Source organism: Antechinus flavipes, chromosome 1 (genome assembly GCF_016432865.1).
Source record: "Antechinus flavipes isolate AdamAnt ecotype Samford, QLD, Australia chromosome 1, AdamAnt_v2, whole genome shotgun sequence".
Taxonomy (NCBI): Eukaryota; Metazoa; Chordata; class Mammalia; order Dasyuromorphia; family Dasyuridae; genus Antechinus; species Antechinus flavipes.
The window spans coordinates 726419085-726435456 of NC_067398.1; the positions used below are offsets into that span (position 1 = coordinate 726419085).

At 49.5% G+C, this 16372-nt stretch overlaps 1 protein-coding gene across 1 annotated transcript in view; it reads left to right on the plus strand.

Annotated features, from left to right (window-relative positions):
• The first annotated feature begins 5214 nt into the window (after window positions 1–5214).
• The window catches only part of LOC127545901 (glutathione hydrolase 1 proenzyme-like), a 42262-nt gene continuing 31104 nt past the window's right edge, over window positions 5215–16372 (plus strand). The window contains exon 1 of the mRNA XM_051973412.1: window positions 5215–5340. The gene's annotated coding sequence lies outside the window, so the exon portion shown is untranslated. The remainder of the gene's footprint in view (window positions 5341–16372) is intronic.

The following is a 16372-nucleotide window of genomic DNA, read 5'->3' on the forward strand; positions in this document are numbered from 1 at the left end:
ACACAGTCAGCAAATATGCAGTGGAGCGATGACCCTAGGGCTTCAGAAGTTACCCGGAAGCTTGTGCAGATGCTTCTGAAGAGAATCCAAGGACAGCGCTGGTCTCCTTGGAAAGGCCCTGGAACTGCTGCACCTACACCATCATTTGGGGGAAACTAGGGAGAGTGACTTGACTTGTGTTACATCCGAGGGAAAAAAAATCCATACCCAGGCCAAATACACTGGGGAAGACAGTGGGACCTCGGGATTCTGAAGCAGGGGACCAGTGGGACCAGGGACAGAGTTCAGTCCAGGCCCACTGAGCGTTGACAATGGGCTCATCATCAGTTCGTGATTCTATTGGTTATTTCCTGTTCTCATAGGATCTCACATGGAGGTTCAGATAAAATCTGGAAATGTGGCTCACAATGCTGTCCTAGGCAGTGCAGCACAAGTGGCCACTGCGTCCAGTCATCCCAGAAGAGACAGCTGAAGAAAATCTCTCTTTTTGCCTCTGGTAGGGGCTGGCTTGGAAGACTCAGTCATAAAAACTACCCATCCTTGGGATATATGGAAGTAAATGTGGAACTTCCTGAAAATGCTGTGGCGGATATTTTGCCCCAACTTTGTCTAGACCTTCTAGGTATCAGGGGAAGGTCAGCACTAATTAGAACAGATTCCCATCTGTTCCGAATACTGTTGTCCACAATCCTCCAAGTCTGCACCCTCAAAAGCTTGTATGGAGTGCAAGGAGTGGTGCTGTCAGGGAAGCTTTTCTGCCCCAACCAGTGGGCCCCTTCTCTTCTTCAGGCTGAGATAAACTTTCACTGTGACTCAGGGAAACTGGGTCCCCCCCCTCTATTTTCCAGTGACCCAGAGAGCCTGCCACTGGGCTGTTGTCTCAGGGGAGACATCCTCCCCATGATCTACCTATGGCCTCCCTCCCCAGCACTAGCATGGCTGCTCTCTGCCGTAGCTGGCCCAGGTTTGCCTTTTGAACAGATGAGAATCCAAATATGAATCTTCCTGTACTGTGCTTTATTACTCCTTTGACTCATTAGGGACAACATTTTATTAAAGCCTTCCTCCATCTCCCCCAGAAAACTGGAGAGAGGGACAGTGATGTGTGTGTGTGTGTGTGAGAGACAGACAGAGAGAGAGAGACCCATGTCCAATTTTCTGACTTCTTCTGGTAACTTGTTCTGTTCCATGGTTCTAAGCCTTCACATGGCACATTTGTAGTGGTTAATTTATTGTTGTGTTTTTTGCTGAGGTTAAGTGACTTGCCCAAAGTCACACAGCTAGGAAGTGTTCCGTGTTTGAGGTCAAATTTGAACTTGGGTCCTCCTGACTTCAGGGCTGGTTCTCTACCCACTGGGCCACCTAGTTGCCCCCCCCCCCCTTTCACATTTGTAGTGGTTTGGTTTGACCTTGATCCTTCCTCATGGGTTAGCCTTCTATCCCCTATTGATGCTTCTAGACTTCCCCGGCACCCTCAGCCCTATACACAGACCTGTCTCAAGTATCAGGAAGCCTTGATTGTCAGATTAATAATTTTAAGTTGTTAAGATCTGGCCAATACTAAGAAGAGAATCATAGCCGTAACGGCAATGTTTAACAGTGCCCATAAACACCCACACAGCTGACTAAACAAGCTAATGAAATCTGGCCTCCCAGGAAGCCTGAGCAAACAGCTCAGGTGGTCAAAGTGGCTATAAATCACGGGGCGTTCTTCCTGGGGCACTAGATACCAAGCATCACCACACAGAAAGGGAAACAAATCATCTCTAAAACCAGCAACAGAGGGAAAATGATCTCTGATTAGGAAGAACCCCACCGGCAGAGTATTCCTAACCCTGTAACTCTGACCAAGAGAGGAACATAAACCTGGACCCCAGAACCACAGGAGTGAGCCAGCCAACAAGCATTAATTAAGCACTTCCTGTGTTCTGGGCACCAGCTAAAAGCAAAAATCGAGATGGGCCTTGCTCCCAAGGAGCTTATACTCTAATGGGAGAAGTCTCAAAAGGAAGAGTGGGGGATGTGGGGGGGGCAGGACAAAAGTCTGGAGTGCCGCTGAGGAAGGAGCCTCAGGGGTGCTCTCCTTACAGGGAGGGCCTGGGGGGAGCCATCACTTTAAGGGGATGCCTCTAGGCTGGAGGGTGCCCCCAATGTGTGAGGTTCAGGGCTGGAGTGAGGCTTCTAGACAAAGGGGGGCTGACAGATCAGCAAAGGGGGAAAGTGAGGAAAGATGCCTTCAGGATACGAGGGGAGGATGAAGAGAGGAGGGAGCTCATCGTGGGAAGTGCCCTTTGTGGAGTTCTCACGGGTGGGTTGGAAGGCGAGGGCCCTGTGGGAGGCTGGAGGACAGAAAAGGAGGCTATCCCCATTTTCATCAGTTACAGATCAATGGGAGAAAGGGCTGGGTTTATGGAGGGAGGCTCTAGCCCTGATGAGGAGAGGGGAGTCTGGGAAGTCTGGGGCCTCAGTTCTTCCCCAAATTGGAGGCTCCAGAAGGAACCGACCACCAGGAGAAGGGGACAAGCCAGAACTAATCGGGACCTGGTTTCTCCCCCAGGCTCCACTTGTACGCCTGGAGCTCTCTGGAGGCCGAGCTTCTTTGTCTCTGGGACTGACCAGGGAGTGTAGCCCACAAGGCAGTTAGACCCAAACTTTGCTCTTCGTCATTCCCATGAGTCGTCTGCACACTGCGGGGTGACCCAGGCGTCTGCCCCCTCATAATCCATCATGGTCCCTCTGGAGAAGCCATGCCCCCCTCCCAGGAGCCCTAATCTCTGCTACTCCACAGAGCAACGATGGGGCTGGAGGCCAGATGGATGTTGGAGGTGCAAGGGCTCACCGGGCTGTCGGGGGAAGCAGGGGGAATGCTTTCCAAGAGAAAGCCCAGACCTGGCGCGGGGTGGGCACTCTGGGAAATGGGGCACTTGGGGGAAGGGGGCTGCCTTAGTTTAGGGGCCGGCGTTAGTGTTCTTAGGGGTTTTCTCCTTTTCTGAGGGATGGAATGGTGGTTGTCCACACCCACTGTGTGCATGGCTCCCCAGAGGGCCTCGCCCGGGTTCTGGGGGCAGGACTGAAGCCCTCCCTGTAGCAGGAGGGCTTTGCAGGTCAGGTGAACACTTACTTCCAAACAAGGACTCAGTACCAGGACTCGGAGATGAGGCTTGGGCCCAAATCCCTGACGTCTGAGCCGGAGGCCTCCCTGTTGCCGTGTCTAGCTTCTGCTGGAGTCCTCTGAAGGCAGGGAGTCTGCCATCCCAAGCTGCTCAGCAGCCCGTCCCATCGGGGCTCGGGAGCCTCTGTTTCCCTCTGCCTTTGTCTGGCTGGCCAGCCCCCTTCACCTCTGGGGATCTCAGTTTCCCCGTGTGCACACGAAACGTCTGGGATGCTCAGGATGCAGGTGTCGGCCCCTCTCCTGCCCTTCCCTGGACACTGTCCCCCCGGAAGCGGAGCCGGGTCTTCTGGCAGGGTCTGCAGGCCTGCCGGGAGCAGCTCTTGCCTCAAGGTTGGCAAGGCCCTTGCGGGCGGCGGCGAGCTTGGCCAATAAGTGTTTGTTAAGCTCGGCCCGGTGCCAGGCACTGGCTGCTGTACCCTGGAGATAGAGCCCAAGGGAGAAGCCCGGACAGAGGGCAGCGCCAGGAGCATCCAGCTTGGAAGGGGGCCCGCACAAGCCCTCAGCTCCTTAGGGGGACCTGCCGAGCTGGGCTGGAACAGCGCCCTGGGCCCCGGCCCATTCTTTGGGCGCCAGGTGGCCCCGAGAGGCTCCCTTTGTCAAGTAGGGCTTGTGGAAGCCAAGTGGGAGCCAGAGGCCGGAGTGGGGCCCAGGGTCCCAGGAGCTCCCTTTCCCCAGTCATTTCTTGACCTGAACCTCCTGCCAGCTGCCCCATCTCTTCCTAAGAGGAGCCTCGGGCTGGGCCAGCTGCGAGGCGCAGGTCTGCTCGGGCCAAGAGGGCTTGTGGCTGGCTCTCCTCCTCCTCCACCTTTAACCTTCCTGCGGTGGGGAAGTGGAGGAGCTGGTTTGGCCACTTTTCCAGCCAAACTTGGGGCAAAATGAGCAAAACGAGCGGCCGGGGATTGTTTGAAGGCTCCCTGGCCCAAGAGGCAGCAGGTTGGTGGCCTGGGCTCCCTTATCTTGGAAGTCCGCCCGGCCCTCTCCCCCGTGGCCCCCCACTTCCTCCCCCAAGCTTCCGGAGCGGTGGGAACTGAGACTGTGGCCCCGGGGCCTGGGATGGAGCTGGGCAGTGGGGGGGGGGCAGGGGCACCTCCAACTCTGGCTGGCTGCTGATTCAGGGATGGCCTCAGCCTGGGCTCCCTCCCCAGCCTTCTGCCTCCCCCACTCCTGGGGAGCGGGGGTGGGTGGAGTAGGGGAGAGCCGCGGGGAGCCAGGGCTGCTGAGCACCCCAAGAGCCCTGGCTGAGAACCAGATTCTTAAATCCTGAAAACCAAACCCAGAGCATTGCCAAGGAAACCAGAGATATTGGAACGGTGACCAAAATAGACCTGTTTCAAAAGCCGCCTCAGAGCCTGGGGTTGCGGAGCCGTTGGCCCACTGTCCCCCAGAATCCCGGAGCCCCCCAGCTCAGGCCGGCTGGCTTCCCCTCTGCCCTGCGCCGGAGCTTCCGGCCTGGAGCAGAACGTCACAACCGTGAGGCCCTTGAGTCCACCTCCCCATTTTACAGATATGGAAACTGAGGCCCCTAACGGACCGCCTCCAGGGGCTGGAAGCAGGTCCTTCTCAAGGCACCAGTCAGTTTCCCCAAAGCTCTATGGAGGGCGGAAGGAAGAGGAAGGAAGGCAGGGTCAAGGCTGGGGGGGAGGCAGCCCCCTCCCTCAGGGAGCCGGGGGGTGGGGGGGTGCGGAGCTGAGGGAATAGGTGAGGCTGCCCCCGACCTTGAAGGCAGTTCCCTCCAGGGAGAAGGACCTTGGTAATTCAGAATAGGGAGCAGGTGGCTCTGAGAGAGCAGCCCCGTATCCCGGGTCACGCCGGGAGGGGGGTGGGGTGGGGTGGGGTGGGAGGGGGGGCGGCAGCCGCCGAGGGAGAAGAGGAGGCAGCGCTCCGCCCCGCCGCGGACCCGAGGCACCTTCCCCGGTCGCCCCTTCCCCAGGCCCGGCCCGGCCCCGCCCCGCCCCGCCCCGCCCCTGGCTCCCTACCTGGCTCTCCCCCCACCCCCATAAGGGAAGCACCTTTGGTCCTCGGGACGGAGGAAAGCAGATCGAAGACGGGAAGAGGAGCTCGACAGCAGGACTGCGGGCGCCATCAGACTCCTGCCGCAGTGGGAGCCCCAGCAGGTTCCAGGGAGCGAGCCGGCCCGGGCCGCTGCTCGGCCGACGGGACTGCCTCAGGTGCCTCCTCTCCGTCCGTGCGCCCCCCTTCCCTGCCCCCGCCTGTCTGTGCGCCCCCGTGTCCCAGTCCCGGTCAATGATCAGTCCTCCCCTTCCCGCCCCTGGCGCCTGCCCAAGGTGAGCCGGCCACAGGTGGCCCCGCTCCCGTCCCTCCACCGGCCCGGCCCTTCCCGGCCCCCCGGCCTGCCCCTGCCGGGCCCCGGCCGTCGGTTTCTGCCGCGAGTTAGTCCATTTCTCCCCACCTCTAAGCCCTGCCCCCGATGACAGGATCCTCCCGCTCCCTCCTGTCTGGAGTCCTTTCCCGCTTCCCGCGCCCGCCCCCTCCTCCCACGTCTGCGCGCCCTCCCCCTCGCCCCCCAGCTTCCCAGCTCCATCCTTTCCTTGGCTACTTGCACCTGCAGACCCTACCCTTGGTGAGCGTCCCCTCCTCCTGCGCTAACCACTGCTCTTTCGGTCCAAAGCCTCTTCTGTGCGTCCTGGTCCTAAACACCCCCTCCTCCCCCCAGCATCTGGCTGTCCTTCCCGGCCTCTCCCCTCCCTGCCAGTCTGGGAGGCTCTGTCCCGGAACTCTTCCTCCCTCCCTCGGGCCCGGCAGCTTTCTTGCTGACCTTTCCCCCTTTCCCTCCCCCTCCGTCCCCTCCCTAGCGGCGGCCTCCAGTCCTGCCTGCCCGAGCTCCGCATCCGCTGGCCTCCCGGGCCGGCCCGGGGCCGAGGCTGCCCGCTCTCCTCTCCCCTCCCCCGGGCCGCGGCTGTGGCCAGGGCAGGTGGCTGGACCTTCTTGCCACGTCTCCCTCCCTCCGGGCCGGATTTCTTCCGCTCCGAGACTCCCCGGCCTCGGCTCTGCCTGCCCCTGGCCTCCCCAGGAAGAGGAGAGCCTGCGGCCGGCGCTTCCCCGGGAGGAGGCAGCCCGCCCGGGAACAGCGGGCTCAGCCCGACCCCGTTGGCAGAAGGCTCACAGACTGTTGTTTCTAATGACCAGCAGCCTCAGGAATGAAGGGCAAGCCGGCTAGACTGTGTGTGTGTGTGTGTGTGTGTGTGTGTGTGTGTGTGTGTGTGTGTGAGAGAGAGAGAGAGAGAGAGAGAGAGAGAGAGAGTTTGTGTGTGAGTGTGTGAGAGTTTGTATGAGTGTGTGTGTGTGAGAGAGTTTGTGTGTATGTGTGTGTGTGAGAGTTTGTGTGTGAGTGTATGTGTGTAAGAGTTTGTGTGTGTGAGTGTGTGTGAGTTTATATGTGTGCGTACACACGTGTGTTGGGGTGGGGATGGAGTAAGTCTGGCTCATTTCCCACTTTGCTTCTTGTCCACCCCTGCAGATCTCTGCCTCGCGGATTTGCGGAAACCCCTCGTGGGGGTGGATGCGCTTAAAGGTTGGGGGCTCGGTGGGGGAGGGGGTCGAGGCTGGGGCGCCACGTGTACCCTGTGTACCCCGGTGTTTGGGGGTGGTCCCCCGCAGAAAACGGCGGCCAGAAAACTTGGCCAAAACCAAGTGCGAGATTTCTGGGATGTTCGCTGGGAACAGCGGAAGAGGCTGAGAACAGAGTCTGTTGCGTCCGCTGGTGGTCATTAAGCTCCCCACCTGTCAGGCTTCCCTCCGTGAGCCCCTTGAGCTGGGCCGGGGCCAGTGTGGGGGAAGAGGCGATCCCTGCGCTGGAGAAGCTTACCTTCTGTGGAGGGTGCTTGTGTGGGCGTCTGTGTTTGTGTGGGCAATTGTGTTTGGATGTGTAGATGCGCATGCTTGGGTATGTGTTTGTATGTATGTCTAGTTGTGTGTGTTCGTGTGTTGTACGTGTGTTTGTGTGTGTGCCCATGTATATGTTAGCGATGGGGCAAGGGGTTGGAGGAATGGCCCAGATGCAGGGGAGTCAAGTGCCCTTCTCTGGACTCAGGGAGCCCAGCCCGGGGCTGGCCGCGGGAAGACGCGACTGGCCGAGGCCATTTGCCCGGGTGGCCTGGGATGGGCCCGAAAAGGCTTTTGGGAGGCGATCCCGGGCCTCGGAGGAAGCGCGGAGTTCCAGGAGTGGAGAAAATGTCCTTGATGATGCACGAGGTGTTGGAATAGAGAGCTCGAGTATGTCATCAGCCTGGAAAGAGAGTGAGGGGCTCGTCTTAAATGGCGGGAGCCCGTCTGGGGGCTAGGGCTTGAGCAGCTCGGACTTGGCGCTTAGTGCTCGCTTTGTGGAATACGCGGGGCTCGTCTTAAATGGCGGGAGCCCGTCTGGGGTCTCAGGGCCGGGCGCAGGGGCTGGGAGGCTCAGACTCGACGCTCAGCGCTCGCTTTGTGGAATACCCGAGGCCGCACCCGCATTTCTCAGGGGAAGGAGCAGCAAGTGGGGAAAGCTGGGGAAAGCCTGGTTGCCATAGAGTCACCGAAGCCGGAGAGCGTCTGGGCAGGGAAAGCACGTTAGCGATGACCGAGAAGCGCAGTGCACTGCGGCCCGCTGATAGCGCCAAGGGGACGCGCCTGGGGGCCTGCAGCAGGTGCTCCCGGCTTCCAAAAAAGGGGAGGGGGGCGGACTCGGGACCAGTTCTGCTTTGTGCCTGTTGACCTTGCGCGCTCACGGGACATTCACATGGAGACGCCGGAAGGCGATGGAGATGGGGGCTGGATCCGAGGGGAGCCCAGGGCAGGTCGTTCATCCTCCCGTGTCACTTCTCCCCCTTCTAGCCAGCCCCTCTCTTCCCTCCCCGCTTTGCAGCCCCCTTCCTTGCTGGTGCATTCCCAGCAATCAGCACGATGGCCGGGCGGTGGCAGGTATTGGGCATTAATCCTGTCTCTGCCTCTGCCTCTCTCTCACTGTCACTCCCCCCCTCCTGCCCCCTTGCTTTCTCTCTCCCCTCCTTCCCTTTGTCTCTCCCTTTCTCCTCCCTCCCCATCTCCTCTCCCTCCCTTCCTCCCTCCCCTTTTCTTCTCCTCCTCTCTCTCTTGCCCCACCTTCCCTCCTCTTCCCTTGCCCTCCATTCTGCCCTTTTTCTCCCTCTCCCCCTTTCTCTTCTATCTCCTCCTCCTCCCTCTCTTCACTCACTCTCCTTTGCCCCTTCTTTCTCTCGTCCTCCCCCCTCCTCTCTATTATCTATCTTTTTTTTTTCTTTTTTAACGTTGAACCCATGGAAGCTAATGGATCTCTAAGTGAGTGTTCAGAGAGAAGAGGGGCCAGGATGGAGCCTTAGGAGACCCCGGGTTAGGAGGCAGTGGTGGGGATCCCGAGCCAGCGAAGGGGCTGAGGGGGTTGGAGAGCCAGGAGAGCGGAGCCATGGTTATCAGTGATGGCAGTTATTGCTGCTGTCATCCATCTGGGACCATATTTTTAAGGGGTTCTCTTGGCAAAGATACTGGAATGGCTGGCCATTTCCTTCTGCTGTTGGAGGGGGCAAAGTAAGTGAGTCCTAGAGAATTCTGATTAGTTAGAAATCTATCTACACCAGCAATTAGGTAGAACTCTAGCTACACTAGCGATTAGTTAGAAATCTATCTACACTAGTGATTAGTAGAAATCTAGCTACACTAATGATTAGTTAGAAATCTATCTACACTAGTGATTAGTTAGAAATCTATCTACACTAGTGATTAGTTAGAAATCTATCTACACCAGGGATTAGGTAGAAATCTATCTACACCAGGGATTAGGTAGAAATCTATCTACACTAGTGATTAGTTAGAAATCTATCTACACTAGTGATTAGTTAGAAATCTATCTAGAGATTAGTTAGAAATCTATCTACACCAGTGATTAGGTAGAAATCTATCTAGAGTAATGATTAGTAGAAATCTATCTACACCAGAGATTAGTTAGAAATCTATCTACACCAGTGATTAGGTAGAAATCTAGCTACACTAATGATTAGTTAGAAATCTATCTAGAGTAATGATTAGTAGAAATCTATCTACACCAGAGATTAGGTAGAAATCTATCTACACCAGCGATTAGTTAGAAATTGAACAGATAAGATGGGATGTGGATAGCTTTTTCTAGGAGTCTGGCTGACAGAGAGGGGAGAGATCTTGCATGCCACCTGAAAGGGGTGGGAGAGGGGAGTTTCTGGAGTTCGGAGTCTGGGGCCTTCCTGCCTTTGTACTTTCAACACCTGGCACAGTGCCTCCCACAGACCATGGGCTTGATCAGTCAGTGACTGTGGATGACTGATTTAACTAGGCAGTTTGTGAGCAGCAGGGAAGGGAAGAGTGGATAAGGAGAGGCTGAAAATGGCAGAGAGCTGGGATTGGGAGTGAGGTAAGAGGAAAACCTGTGGTAGAGATGAGAAGCACAATGAACAAGACCAGTCTTCGCCAAGACAAAGGCCCTCAGTTTGGATCAAGTAAAGGAGAGAAGGGGAAACCATGTTTAGGAGCGAGGTAAGAGCAGGTGGTCCAGATGGATGGCTTTACTTCAGTCAAGTATAACACTCCCTCTGGCCTTATTTACCAGTGTGTGTGTGTGTGTGTGTGTGTGTGTGTGTGTGTGTGTGTGCGTGCGCGCTTGCACAGCTCACAAGCCCCTACTGGTGGGTCTTTCCTAGTGATCAGTCAGTAAACAATTAGATTTTAGCAAAAGCACTTTCTTCCTAAGAAGCTTAGGGTTAAGAATAATTAATAGGCAGCATTTTCCTTCTCCCCCAAAGCATAGGGACCATTCTCTTACAAACACACGCTGCCTTCATGGGAAGTCATGTGGTCAGTCCTAAAGTGGTCAACACTAAAGTATGGCAGTATGGTGAGGTCTCCATGTAATTCCTGCTATGGGAAGTCCTTTCTCCTTAGGTGGAGCTCTGCTGAATGGAGCATTCAGAATGCGCTGCTTCTTGAGCCTATAGCCTCTTTTTCACCATGAAGGGGAACACTCTCTGAAGCAATATCTCCTGCATTCATATTTGTCCTCCACACGGCCCTTCGCTCTGGTTGGATTGTGTCCTACTGGTCTGGGATCAATAATAAGATGTTTGCTAGTGGAGAGTGGGAGAATATAACCCCCTTCTCTGGGATTACTCTTCCTCACACCCACCCATTGTTGCCTGTGATGACTGCGTTAGCACCCTGGATACTTTAGAATCAGCCAGAGTCAGGATCAGCAAAAGTCCTTGACCTTTATTCTTTGTGGATGTGAAGGGAATGGCTTATATGAAGTGAGAGGAATCCCGACTCTGGCTTTCTTACTCCACCCTCTAAATCCTCCACCCAATTTCTCTATATAACAGATCAAGTCTGCACAGAGTAGTGGGCAGGGCCTTCTTTCTCCAAGTATATGCTAATAGAATATTATCCAATTGGTAATTAGTCTTAAGTGCTCGGAGTGCATCAATTCAGTTTCAGCCCATTACAGTTGCCTTCTGATACTGATGATATAATGACTTATCTTCATATTTCCAAACTGAGGTCCCTTCAGTGATGGGCTGACTAGTTCCCAGTCTGGCATTGAAAGTTCATCCCCCATGCTCTCACCTTGATTACATTAATCCAGGTTGTGGTGGAACCCTTGTTCTTAGAAAAGGATAAAGTGAGGAGGATGGAAGGATTATTGTTAGAGGCTTGAGGGAAAACACAGAACAGGACTGAGAGAATCAATCAGGGAAGAGGCAGCATGGAGGACCCATTGGAGGTAAGATCGCTCGCATCTGTAATGGATGTCACCATTGGGTGACTCCTTCCATCCAAGTTTGGAAGCACCAACAAAGGAGAAAAGGTGGAAGGACCAGAAGTTATGGTGAGGATGGGTTTAGGAGTGGGGAGACCCAGCGAAAGCTGGAAAGAACTGAAGCTGTGATCAAATGGAAGAATGTCTATTAGACCTTACTGTCTGGACTGGAGGGAAGCCACAGGTCCTAGATCATGAGTCAGTCAGTAAATATTTATCAAGCACCAACTCTGTGTCATACAGTGCGAAAGTGTTGGAAGGGATGTGATCATGGAAGGTCCAGGATGGGGAGGAAATTTCCCCTGAACTTTCCAGAATTCCTTGAGAAAGGAGGGAGAATGACTTGAAGGCCAGGGTCCAAATTGGATGGGAGGAGAATGTGTCCGGAGAGAGAAAATCACCCAGGAGAAGAAATTGTTGAGGCCCTGTAGAAGCGGCAGTGGGAGGAACAAGAAATCAGCCTGCTCTTTTTGTGCCAGAGTATTGGGTTTCTTGAAAGAAGGAGCATCCAGGGAAAGGTTTAGGAGGGGAGATGCCAGAGGTGCCAGATCCAGGTCTTGAGGTAAATGGTAAATTGGTTGTTCAATCCAGCTAGTGGGGAATAGAGCATATGGAATGTGGGACTCGGAGTCAGAAAGCTGCATGCACCCTCATTCAACCTCAGACACTTAGCTGTATGACCTTGGACAAGTCACTTAATCCTATGTGCCTCAGTTTCCTCATCTGTAAAATGGACTGGAGAATAAAAAGACCAACCACTCCATTATGTTAACCAAGAATATCCCAAATGGAGTCATGAACGAGGAAAACCTGGATTTTCAAAAGAGCAGTTATGAGGAGGAAGGGCTTTCCAAGTATGTAGAGGGGTGGAGGATGACATTAGGGTTAGGACATTGCATTCTCAGTATTTTATCCCCTTTCTATCCTGGGAAATCTGGCACAAAGATTTTTTCCCTCCATTTGACTACTTTCCTACTTGTTCCAGATGCATTAATGCTATCTGTACAGAAGCTTTTCAGTGGCAAGTTATCAAAGTTATTCTATTTTATCTTTTGTAATTGCCTCCACCTTCTATTTGGTTGGGAATGTGTCTCTTACGCAGAGTTGGGAAAAGTATGTGATGTTTCTGTTCTAATTTTTTCTAATATGACTTTAACATTAAGATCACATGTTCATTTAAAATGCTTTGAGGAGTGTTGGTCAAAACCTCATTTCTGCCAGATTGCTTTCTAGTTTTCCCAGCAGTTTTTTTTTTTTTAAACAAATGAGGTTTTTCCCTAGGCGATTTAGGCTTTCCATTTTATGAGACTATTGGTCATTAAATTACATTGTTTCTGCCTCTCCTTTGTCTTATCTATTCCGTTGATCTATCCCTTTCTCAATTCCAGACAATTTTGATAACTGCTACTTTATAATAGTTTGAATTTCCTCTTCATTTCCATTTCTCTTCATAATTTTCCTTTATATCCTATATCTTTTATTTTTCCAAATGAAATTTATTATTATTTTATCAAGCTCTTTAAAGTATTATCTTAGTATTAATTGGTTATGGGATTAAAAGTGTAATTGGTTTAGATAGTTTTGTCACTTTTATCCTATTGGTCCAGCCTAACCATGAACACTGGATATTCCTCCAGTTCTTTAAGTTCTTAATTTCTTTTTTGTTTTTATTTTTTTGTTGAGGCAGTTGGGGTTAAGTGACTTGTCCAGAGTCACAAGTTAGAAAGTGTTAAGTGTCAGAGGTTAGATTTGAACTCAGGTGCTCTATACACTGCACCACCTAGCTGCCCCCTAATAATTTCTTTAAAGAGCATTTTGTAATTAAGTCTATACAAAGCTTTCTTGTGTTTTGGAAGGCTGATTCCTAGATATTTTATGTGCGTTGTCATTATTTGGAATAAGATTTCTCTTTCTATTGTTGCTTTTTATGTTTTGTTATTATATAGAAACACTGCTGATTTTTGAGGGTCTGTTTTCTAGCCTGCAGCTTTCCTGAAGCTATTGTCTCAATTAGTATCTTTGCTAATTTCCTAAGATTTTCCAAGTAAACAACCATATCATTAGCAATTAAGCATACTTTGTCTATCTTTGTGTCTTTAGTTTTTTTTTTTTCTTGTTTTATAGTTGTTACTTGCATTTTCAAAAGGGAAAGTATTTCTTTATATTTATGTAGCACTTATTATGTGCCAGCCACTCTACTAATAACTTTTTACAAATATATCTATTTGATCCTTACAAAAACCTTGTGTAGAAGGTGCTCTTAACATCTACATTTTAACAGTTGAGAAAATTGAGACAGGTCAAGTGAGTTGGCCAGACGACACAATTATTAAGTATAACTATATCAAATAATAGTGGGGATAGTGGACATTCTTGTTTTACTCCTATATTTATTAGAAAAGATTCTAGTGCATTCTCATGGAATATTGTCTTGGCTTTTGTTTTTGATAAATGCTTTTTATGATATTTTAAAAAGTCCCTCTATGCCTATGATTTGCAGGGTTTTTAGCATAAAATCTCCCTCCTTCCCATCCTGCTATAAAATAGTGATGTGCTTTATTAAAAGCTTTTTTCTTTTATATATTGATAATCATCTGGTTTGGGATATTTTGATTTATAATATGATTACTTATGCCAATTATTTTCATGATGTTGAACCAGTCTTGCATTTTTAATATCTCTGATTTGAGCTTACTTTATATATATATTGGTTTTCTAATTCTAAAAATGAACACATAGATCATTAATCCTCTTTTTCTACTTTGTTATAGTGTTTATAGTGTAATGCCGGAGAAACTGAGGCAGGAGAGAGATTAGAGAGGTTTAATATTTTATTAATTGGAGAGTAAGATTGACTGGACAGGACTCCTGCCTCAGATTATCCAGTCAGACAGAGATAAGTATACTGGGACCAAGGAATCCATATTGGTCCCAGGGCTGGAGGACCCAAAGATTCCAGCGTCCAACATACACCTGCCAGACGCCATTCTCCAGCAATGAATGGAGCAACCCCAACTTCTTAAATACCTTTTTGGAGACAAAGAAGAGAAAGGGAGGGAAAGTTTTTTATCAGGGAGGGGAAGCCATAAAACCTAAAAATTCCAGAGACAAAGAAGTAAAGATATCATGGGTTGATCTTGGAATATTCTAAAGGAATATTGTAAATCCCTAAAAGAATCAGGAGAGCTACTCTTTTATCTTGCTAATTTATAACCCAAGAGCGAATAATCCTTAGTTTTACTGGATCAGAGACAGAACAGTTAAGGAAACTGAGACAGGGAAACTGAGTCAGGACAGTTAAAGAAAGTGGCATAACAATAGGGATATAAATCCCTCCCCCACCCTCCCCAGGGACTGCTTTAGCTGCATTCCAGAAGTTTTGGTATCACATTTCATCATTGTAATTTTCTTTCACATAATTATTTGTCATTACTATGATTTGTTCTTTGACTCATTCCCTATTTCAGATTTCATTATTAAGTTTCCTGTCAACTCTATATTTTGTTTGTGGTCCCTGAACCAGTCTTTATTTTCATTATTTTATAATTGGTAAAGGATATACGTGTTATTCTTCTTTTTACAATTGTTTACAATGTCTCTGTGCCATAAAATATGGTTAGTTTTTGTAAATATTCTATGTGGTCCTGAGAAATATATGTATTTTGCAATCATAAAGAAGATGCTGTGAATTGTTTAGCTCTAGCAAAAAGATATCATGTGTCTTTTAGCTCGAGTTTCTCCAGCAATTCATTCAGTTCCATGTTTTCCCTTTTGTTTATCTTTCTGTTAGATTTATTCAAAACTGTGAGAGGGATATTGAAGTCTCCTGTCATTTTTGCATTTCTGTTTATGTCTTCTTGTAGCTCAGTTACTGTTTCAATAATGAATTTGTATGCTAAGATATTTGGAGCATAGAAGTTTATTGCTGGTGCTAGTTTCTTGTCTGTGGTTCCTTTCAGCACAATATGGTTTTCTTGTTTATCCCTTTTCATTTTGTAAAAAATCTTTGTTTTTGTTTTGGCATCCTCTTACTTTTATTTTGTTCATGTCTTTGTCTTTTAAATGTATTTTTTGTAAGCAATAGATTGTAAGATTTTGCTTTCTTAATTAATCTGTTACACTTTTTCCTTTTATTGCATTTTTATATCATTCACATTTAAAGTTCTGAGAATTAGGTTTGTACTTTCCTCCACTTTTCTGTAATTTTGATTTTTTTTCAAATTAGAATCCCCCTCCTTCCCATCCTGCTATAAACACAATACCGCTTCTTCTGTTACTTTAGCTTCATCTTTTTTTTATGATCACTCTATTCTCATTGACTCTCTTTTTCTTCCCCTCTAACTTCTCCCTTTCACTTTTTTTATCCTATTCCCTTTGGGGTTTTGTTTATAGTTCATTTTTCATTCTTGCGTTTATCTTTTATTTATTTTAGTTTAATTCCTTCCTTCTTGTCTTCCCCTCCAACTAATTATAATCATTAGTTTTTATAATTTCATTTTTGTGCTCCTTTCTAGAGAGGATTTCTCTCACTCTATTCTTTCTGTTCTAGACTCTGATTATCTGATTCATGACCACTTTAATTTTCTAATCTCTCTTTAGTTTCTCTATTCTTTATACAATCATAGCTTCCATTCTATTCTAGGCTCTCACTAGGCAGTTTCTGCCACGTAGAAGCTAGCCTTTGTAGGGCTTGCCCACAGATTCTCCTTTTCCATTCTTCCTCACTCCCCAAACACTGCCAGTTCTAGTAAATGACAGAGAGGACCCTGTCCCATGGTAGAACTCCCTTTCCATTTCCTCATTTCCTGATCGTTCAATCTACCACTGATCTATAGCTTTCTCCTGTTATCTTCTTTTCTGATTTGCCTCAAAATCTCCTTTTTGAGTCTTACACTCCACAAGGTGCAAATTGCCTTCAGGAATTCCAACCTCCATCCCCTTCCAAAACAAAGACTTTTTAAGCACCAAATTCCTCTGACCACCCAAAATCCTCATCTCTATTTGCAGAACATTTTTACCCACAGGAGCACTTATTAGTGGAACCCCTTCTCACTGCCAAAGCAAGGCCTCTCTCCACTCCCCCCCACCATTTTTTCTTCCTGACCTGTTCTCTTGGATGCTTGTTTCTTCCTGAGAGACCACAGGGACCAACTTCTTCTTATTGCCAGCCTTTGATTTGACCTATGCACACCATAGTCCCTGTTATCCCCCTGCTGATCTTCCCTCTTCCATGCACCCTCACATTTTGTAATTTACTCCCACAAAAAAACATTGATTCACCTATAAGCAGGATGCCATGAGGCTCTGTCCATAATGCTTCAGTCCCAGATCTTCACCATAAGACCTTTACTTTCAGCCCTCCTCCATGTGTAAAGAAATTTGGGAAGAAATCTCTTAATTGTCCCTTG